At 31.8% G+C, this 10000-nt stretch overlaps 1 protein-coding gene across 1 annotated transcript in view; it reads left to right on the top strand.

Annotated features, from left to right (window-relative positions):
* The window catches only part of LOC137633155 (uncharacterized), a 619863-nt gene that overhangs the window by 296098 nt on the left and 313765 nt on the right, over positions 1–10000 (top strand). The window lies entirely within an intron of this gene.

Genomic DNA, 10000 nt, shown 5'->3' with positions numbered 1-10000 from the left:
CGGAAACAGGAAAAGAAATAAGATACTATGAATAGTGTGCCTGAATGTGTACCCCAAAATCATCTTATACTTGAGTAAATATTTAATTTCTAAAGATAGATCTGAGTTGAGGTCTTGCTATAAAAAAAAAAAAAGTCAAACCATTCGATGGTGGCCGCTGAAAAGAGCTCTTTGCCAGAACTTATCGTGTCCGAACGTAAACACTTAGTTCATTTTTCCTTGAAGGAAACTTTCTTTAGAGACAAGTCAAAAATCTTTGAAAACAACAATAAAGGAAGATTAAGAGATTAACACTAATACAGGGATAATTATCCTATTTTCCCTCACCCTTTCTTTGCAACTGTACTTGCTGGGATAAGATCACCTTAAATAACATCATTATCTATATATATATATATATATATATATATATATAAAATATCGAAAACTGACATATAAACATAAACCATGCTTATCATGAGCTTGAAAGAGTTATTTCAAGAAAAGACTTTTTAAACCTTTTTAATTGCTCTGCCCTTGGCAGATACTTATCTTTCACTAACGATATTTTCGTGTTTGTGGTCTCCTGGTCACATCCGTCAATCAATGGTCTTTCAGCTTAGAAGATTATGATTTCTTTAAGGAAAAGTCAACTTAATCTCTCTCTCTCTCTCTCTCTCTCTCTCTCTCTCTCTGTTTGTGTGTATAATATATATATATATACATATATATATATACACATACACATATATATATGTGTGTGTATATGTGTACATATATATATATATATATATATAGATAGATAGATATACTGTATATATATATATATATATATATACTGTATATGTTATGTAGACTTTCCTTGGAGATTCTTTCCATCCATTGAATGCAATGCTTTCTCTTCCTTCCACCAGTATTTTTCCAAAGGTGGGGATTTTCTTTCGTGCTTATAAGTTTTACACTGTTCTTCTTAAACATATTTGTTGAAGTCCTCGACAGCAGGGTGATACTTTGTTCTTTCTTGAAATTTAGGTTTTTCACATTCTTCTTGTGTGATCATTCAACATGCGATAGTTACATCAGTAAAAGGGCCGCTGTTCATCTTTATTGTGAAATACTTGTAAACACTGTATATTGTTTCCACGAGTTGGTTAAGTTTCCAATCGTTCAAATTTGATAACTTATGCAGTCTTAAGCACTCTATTTTATACTCCAAGATCAACCGTTCTGGGGATTAAATACGGCTCACTGATCTTTGACTGATAAATTTGCCCTTGTGAGCTTCAAGATTTCAAACTCACCATCTTGCCAGTCTTATTACGACAATAGGATAAAACTTGCAAATAACCTGGGATTATAATTTCGAAAAAAAAAAAATGTTGGTTCCAATTATCATTATAGAAATGAAACCTCTCCTCATGAAATATATATGTTCGACAAGAATAACAGGAGAGAGAGAGAGAGAGCATGAAATATATATGTTCAACAAGAATAACAGGAGAGAGAGAGAGAGAGAGAGAGAGAGAGAGAGAGAGAGAGAGAGATTGGATTTAACTTCTGGTTAATCGTTGCCACCTCTGGTTAATCCTGTGAGATTAGTCAAAAAGGAAGGACATCCGCCAGAAAGCGGCTACCCTTTATCAGTTTCACTCGGTTTGGACAAGGTTTATACATATATAGACCTTGGGTTTGGATGGATCGTGTCTAAGTACTGTGTTCTTTTTTCCTTAAATTGGTCGATTTATTTTGACACGAGTACGCTATACAGTGGGTCAGAAATCGTCTCAGCGGCCACGACAGATTGGTTTTACTATAGAAGGAATTTTTATGCATTGGCCCCCATACGTTCTCCAAGGCAATTGCTATTTCATTCTGTAGGGAGTTCGTGGACATTGACTTCCCTTGGTTTTTTTTTCTTTTCTTTTTTTTCTTTTTTTTTGATCACGCTAATATATAAACATTTTGTTCTTATTGCAGGTAAGATTTTCCTGTATAATTTATCAAAATGATTTCATTCCCTCTTTTTAATCTACATCGGCAAATACAGCCGATTCTAATCCACTGCAGGACAAAGTCCTCAGACATCAATTCATGTCTGGCGTTTGGCCAGTTTTCATCACAACGCTCGACAGTGAAAATTGGTGATGATGGGAGATTTTCATTTGATTGCTCACAGCAAACCAACCTAGTATTGTATCTCGGGTGAGAAATTCGAAGACAATTACAAGCATTTTACGAAAACAGACTTTGCATGAATTTTGTATTGCGCAATTTGAATAAAAAAATAATTTGCCTTTACAATGAGAATTTTTTACTTTCACAGGGCCTAAGGACATTAAAGAATATTTAGGCAGTATAAAATTCGACGACTGCTAATGCATTTATTCATAATTTGCCTCAGGTTTTGAAAGAAAAAAACTTTTTCTGTGAAGATATGCGGTTGATTCCTCCTAGAAATATTCATATATATATATATATATATATATATATATAATATATAAATAATATAAATATATATATATATATATATATATATATATATATATATATAAATAAATTATATATATATATATATATATATGTGTGTGTGTATAGTATATATATACATATATATATGTGTATATATGATATGTACACATAGTGTACATATACTTGTATATATATATATATATATATATATATATATATATATATATATATATATATATATATATATATATATATATATATGAGAGAGAGAGAGAGAGAGAGAGAGAGAGAGAGAGAGAGAGAGAGAGAGAGAGAATATATCACTGCGTACTTTCATTGATATCAAACATTCCATGACCAAATGCTAATTAACTCATATTAGACATTAATTATTCATACCAAAGCTAGATTATACATTCTTAAGAAATGAGGAGCTCATGAATCGTGAATAAGTTCCATTTCGAAATCGGCGTAGTTAGGAAAAAGAGTAAAATAGGAAAGTTAGCCTGGGGCAGAACGCAGTCCTCTGAAGTAATAAATTGAAATCTAACGTTATAATTTTTTTTTTCTTTTTGTGTGTGTGTGTGTGTGTGTATGTGTGTGTGTGTGTGTGGCAAAAGAGGACTTCGAACTATACCTGGAGGAAGTTTAAAGATGTTTAGCCCAAGGCCATTGAAAAATCGTAAATATATCTGTGCCAGTATACCACAGATGTCCAAAATGACGTGTAAATATTTTGATAGACACGGACGCAGACGGATATACACATACAGATTCAGTTCTTCCCACCCACCCACCCCCCTCCCCCCTTTCCTAACTACAACCCGCTGGTCTGGCAATTTGTGGGAGAGTGCGTTTCCGTGTATGCCTTTCTAGTTACCCCCTCTCATCAGGGTATGACTATAATCCTCCCTCCTGAGCGTGACAATATGTATATATATATATATATATATATGTGTGTGTGTGTGTGTGTCTGTGTGTATATATATATATATATATATATATAATTATATATATATATATATCCACACACAAATATATATAACCAGAAACTTGCTCTTTATGATATAGGGGAGGTAAGATGAACGAAAATAATATAACATTAACTAGACTTTTCTTTTATGAATATCATCATAAACCAATATAACGAAGAACAGGAAGAGTACATTTGCCGTACTCTTATGATATAAAGCTTGTAAAAGACATTAAAATATAATGTAAAACGAAAAAAAAATTCCCATTTTCTCTTCCTCTCTTTTTTTATTTATAAAAAGCATCCCTGAAATATAATGTAAAATGGAATATAATGTGAAATATAATGTGAAAAAAAAAGTTTTCCCATTTTCTCTTCCTCTCTTTTTATTTTCTTTACGTAAAGCATCTCTGATCCTCAGCGTTCCTATTTCTTTTGTGTGACGTTGTCTCCTGTCTTCCAAAAGACCCCAGGATTTCCTTTGAAACTGTCGTGAAAGTCTTTATAAGACTTTTCATGTCTTTTGATGTCTCTTGAGTCTTTGCTCTCGTATTTCAGAGGAGCGAAAATGGTCTCTTGGAAATGTAAGTTATTTAAATAATAAAGGGATGTGTGTATATATACAGTATATGTATATATATATATATATATATATGTATATGTGTATATATATATATATATATATGTATGTATATATATACATATATATATATGCACACGCGGACATATATATATATATATATATATATAATATGTTTATATATACATATATGTATGTGTATATATATTATAATCATGACAATAATAATAATGATAATAATAGTAATGATAATGATAATAATAATAACAATAATAATAATGATAGTAATAGCAAATACAGCCATCTATAGTCCATTAAAGAACAAAGTCTCAGACATGTCCTTAGTCATGTCTGGGATTTTGCCATTTTCATCACAACTGTGGCCACTGCGGATTGATGATGGTGGGAGATTTTTGTCTGATCGGCAACCTAGTTTGGGTGACCCTGACTAGTATAGCTTTGCTGACCATGGCGATACACAAACGCTGGTACAACCTTAAGGTATCCTTAGTCAGAAAGGGATATATATATATATATATATATATACATACATATATATTATATACATGTGTATATATATGTGTGTATATATGTTTATATGTATATATATATGTGTGTATATATATATATATATATATATATATATATATATAAATATATATATATATATATATATATCCCTTTCTGAGTGTGGATACCTTAACGTGGTGAAAGGGTTTGTGTATCGCCTTGATCAGCAAAGCTATACTAGTCAGTGTCACCCATACAAGGATGGTTTGCTGTGATCGATCATGCAAAAATCTCCCACTGTCATCAAAACGCAGTGACCATAGTTGTGATGAATATATATATATATATATATACATACATACACAGAGTATATATATATATATATATATACTGTATATATATGTGTGTGTGTGCGATAATATATCTACCTTCAGTTTTATGTAAAATAGATTTATAAACATTATTTTTATTGTATGAAATTAAATGAAAATCTAGCCTTTTATTTTTCCGCAATAATTAAAAAACAACAGTCAATTAAGTAAATCCATCAACCTCTCAATTCTTCGATTATAATAATTAGTCGTTGACTTTTCATGCCAAGATTCAAGAGTATTAAAGTGCACCCATTAAAGTGCGCCTATCAAGGTGCACCTCAGCCACGATGTGTCACGTCCCCCTTAAGATATGACGAACGTCAAGTCATTCACTCGAGTGCCCTCAGGTGGTCAGAAGAATGTCATTGATGTGATGATCACAAGGCTTTGCCTGAAGGGCCGTTCTTCGTCATGAATGAACTTCCTTCCTTGCTCTGATTCTTAGTCTAGATATCGTAGTCTAGCAAAAAGTTTTTTGGTACCAGGAATTGGGTTCATTCCAATTATGTGTCAGATTTTGTGCATTGTTGTTACTCTGTCTGTGTGTGTGTGTTTGTGTAAATGTGTGTGAGGTCTTTATCCTGCAGTGGATTAGAAATAGTTGTATTTGTTGTTGTTGCTGTTTTTGTATCTTTATATATTTGTGTATATATTCAATGTATATATATATATATATACATACATATTGCATGAATATATATGTGTATATATATATATATATATAAATATATACATATTGCATATATATAATATATATATATATATATATATATACACATACATATTGCATGAAAATATATATATATATATATATATACTGTATATATACTTATATATACATATATATATATATATATATATATGGATCAATTCCTTGTCCAGGAAGAGCAATTCTATCAAATTCCCTCAAATTCTTTGGTCTCTTTCTTGAATGCAGGATTTTCCCCCAGTTGCTCTTGGGTCCTGAATGGCCTTCCAGGACCCAGCGCTGGGCTTGATGGTACAAATTCATAAATATAATCGGATCCAAACAAGTTGGGAAGACGCCTTTAAAGCCACCATTTTTAAAGAGCAAAGAAATTATAATTTGAAAAATAACATTTGCATACAAAGTAAACTCGTATGTGTTTAATTGATTTATAAATGTTTAAAGAACGCTCACGAATGCCAGAGGCAAGTGACAGTGACATTGCACTATCAAGCAGGACAATGCCCTAAAGACTGACCATGTATACATATGATCAGCGCCTAAGTCCCCTCTACACCCAAGTTAGGACCAAAGAGGACCAGGCAATGGCTGCTGGTGAATCTGCAGATAGACCTATAGGCTCCCCCAACCCCCATCCTTAGCTCACAAGGATGGTGATGTTGCAGCGATCAAAGGAACTAACGAGTTTGAGCGGAACTTGAACTCCCAGTCTGGCGTTCACCAGTCAGGGACGCTACCACATCGGCCACCACAACCCTGATTGAATGGATGTATTGCCTTTGGCTTAGTCAAAACCATCGTTATGATAAATTAATTGAGACATTGTGTTATATGTAGTAACTTCCACCATAGATTAGTTCAAACTCCTTAGTAAGGTTAAGTTAGGTCATCAATGTTTACCCATTTTCCCAAAAAGAACGCCCATGGAACTGATAAATTATTGCTTTTATCTAGCCTAGGTGGTGGCAGCCACAAGAGTGAGTAGCTTGTTTAAAACGTCCCTGCCTAGAAATCTGTTGGATTGGGGTTCGAGACCCCCTCAAGCACGAAAGTTTCTATTATTGTCTGCAACCTCACTATCCTTGTGAGTCATAGTTTGGTGGTTTGGGTAGAGCGTATTGGACTACCAGCCGTGTCATCAGTAGCCATTGCCTGGCCCTCCTTGGTCCTAACCTGAAGGAGAGGGGCCTTCGGCACGAATCAGTCGTTATGGCATTATCTTGCCCTTTGCCTCTGTCATTCACGAGTTACCTTTAAAAAAGGAAAATGAAGCCTAGTACAGAAGGCATAAGACACTTCTTGAAAACGAAAGCAAGAATAAACCGTCCTAACTTGCAATAGAAATGGGACCTGATTGGTAACGTCTCTGCCTGGTGTTTGCCAATCGGGGGTTCGAGTCCTGCTCAGACTCGTTAGTGCCATTAGTGTCTGCAACCTTACCATCCTTTTGAGCTAAGGTTGCGGGGTTTTGGGGAGCCTATAGGTCTATCTGCTGAGTCATCAGCAGCCACTGCCTGGCCCTCCCTGGTCCTAGCTTGGGTGGAGAGGAGGCTTGGGCGCTGATCATGTAATATATGGTCAGTCTCCAGGGCATTGTCCTGTTTGGTGGGGGCAATGTCACTGTCCCTTGCCTCTGCCATTCATGAGCGACCTTTAAACCTTTGAATATTAAAATTGGTGGTTTTGCGTGTACTACATAGTTACACGAGGAAATAGAGAGCGGCTTTTTAAAGTAAATTTCAGCAGATAAAAAGCTGGTGTTAAAAATGTCATTATGGTAGTCACAAATAAAAGTTTGATTTGAAAAAGAAAAAATGCGGTCATTTTTATTCTCCCAATTATGGACCGTGGGTCAATGAAAATAGCATTTTTTGAAAAACAAATTTTTTGCTGGTCAATTATTTTTTTTTTTTTTTTTCATTTTGAACCTTTTTTTTTTCTATTTCAAAGTTTTGACTCGCTTACGCTTCTGTTAACTTTTACTGTTATTAAGTATTTTCATCTTATTTTATGTTCAATATAATAATTTTCTGGTTTTTGAAAAATTTTTGAAAGATTTCATAGAAACAACTAGAATTTTTTTTTTCATTACCAATTCTCAAAAAAAAAATATATACGTGTCTGAAAAAGTTTAATTATGAGAATAATGTGTACGATGATTAAAAGAAAGGAAAAAATATGATGTTACCGACAACTTAAAACTTAAAAGAATTGTAGAATATAAAATAAAAGTAAGGGAATTTTGAAGAAAACGTATTTTGAATAAGTTCTTATCCTTCTTTAATTAATAACACAATTATATCTTATTGTACTAACGTTAGAATTTCTAGAGGCCTAAGTAAAGAAAACGTCATTGCTAACAATACTTTTCATGATAATAATAATCATCATCATCATCCTCATCCTCATCATCTTCTACGCCTATTCACGCAAAGGTTAGATTTCGCCAGTCGTCTCTATCTTGAGCTTTTAAATCAATACTTCTCCATTCATCATCTCCTACTTCACGTTTCATATTCCGCAGCCATGTAGGTCTGGGTCTTCCAACTCTTCTATTGCCTTTTGGAGCCCAGTTAAAAGTTTGGTGAACTAATCTCTCTTGGGGAGGTGCGAAGAGCCTGCCCAAATAATAATAATAATAATAATAATAATAATAATAATAATAATAATAATAATAATAATAATAATAATAATAGAGAGTATGTTATGTTACTGAGATTTGTTAATATAGAATGCATTATTTGTTACATGAGTGCTTAGGTCATTGGTGCCAACTTACATGACAAATGACTTTCTTGCTTTTATTGTTTCAATTGATATATATATATATATATATATATATATACATACACATACATACATTTAGCCTATTATCCTCTTACAGTGTTTCCAATATACTTTTTTTTTACTCAGAATAGGTTGGAATGGTCTGTCAAATATCTTAATTTACTTTGTTACATATGTAACCAAAAATATCAAAGTAAAAAAAAATCTGGTAATAGTTTTATATATATTTTTATTGTTACACTATTTATTAATTAATTTATTCACATACACTTCCAAAACCCCTTATCAAACCAAGGTATTACGTTGATATTTTTTCATGCCTTTTCTTTTCTTTTTTTTTTTTTTTTTTTTTTTTTTTTTTTTTTTTTTTTTTGTAAATCAGATGTTAGTTATTTTTATTATTGTATTTTTTTTTATTTCCAAAATGTTCGTATTATTTATTTGCGAGTATTTTTTTGTTTGTTTGTATATATTTACTCTTTTTTTTCCCAGCTTCTACTCTTTTACTATTATTATTATTATTATTATTATTATTATTGTTATTATTATTATTACTTGCTAAACTACAACCCTTGTTGGAAAAGCAGGATGCTATAAGCCAAGGGGCTCCAACAGGGAAAATAGCCCAGTGGGGAAAGGAAACAAGGAAAAACAAAATATTTTAAGAAGAGCAACAATATTAAAATAAATATCACTTTATAAACTATAAAAACTTTAACCAAACAAGTGGAAGAGAAATAAGATATAAGATAGAATAGTGAGCCCGAGTGTACCTTCAAGCAAGAGAACTCTAACCCAAGACAGTGGAAGACTATTAATTCAGTATAGATTTTGTTTGTTTGTAAATGTTTACTCATTTTCTCCTTTAGCTTCTACTGTTATTATTATTATTATTATTATTATTATTATTATTATTATTATTACTACTTGCTAAGCTACAACCCTAGTTGGAAAAGCAGGATGCTATAATCCAAGGGGCTCCAACCGTGAAAATAGCCCAGTGAGGAGAGGAAAAAAGGAAAAACAAAATATTTTAAGAAGATCAACAATATTAAAATAAATATGACTTTATAAACTATAAAAACTTTAACCAAACAAGTGGAAGAGAAATAAAATATAAGATAGAACAGTGAGCCCGAGTGTACCCTCAAGCAAGAGAACTCTAACCCAAGACAGTGGAAGACTATTAATTCAGTATAGATAATTAACCTTACTATTTAACTATTCTGGAAAAATCTATATTGTTCATGGTAATTAATAAATTAATTCATTTCCATGAACAATATTGATTTATCCAAAAGCTCTTTATTTGCCATCAGTCAATAGTTCGATTTTAAATAATGACAAACAACTAATTATTTTATCCATATATTTCCCACTATCTTATCTATAATGATATGTATTTCCTCAAATATTTATTAGATTTTAAATAATTTACAAACAACTAATTATGTTATTCATATATTTCCCATTAGCTTATCTGGAATTATATATATTTCCTCAAATTTTATATTAGATTTTAAATGATTTACAAACTATTTTTTTTATTCATATGATATATTTTTCCTCAAAAATTTCATTAGATTTCAAATAATTCACAAACAACTAATTATTTTATT

Source organism: Palaemon carinicauda, chromosome 42 (assembly GCF_036898095.1).
Source record: "Palaemon carinicauda isolate YSFRI2023 chromosome 42, ASM3689809v2, whole genome shotgun sequence".
In the NCBI taxonomy this organism is placed as follows: domain Eukaryota; kingdom Metazoa; phylum Arthropoda; class Malacostraca; order Decapoda; family Palaemonidae; genus Palaemon; species Palaemon carinicauda.
The sequence above is the reverse complement of the archived record's forward strand: the minus strand, read 5'-3'. Positions and strand labels throughout refer to the sequence as shown.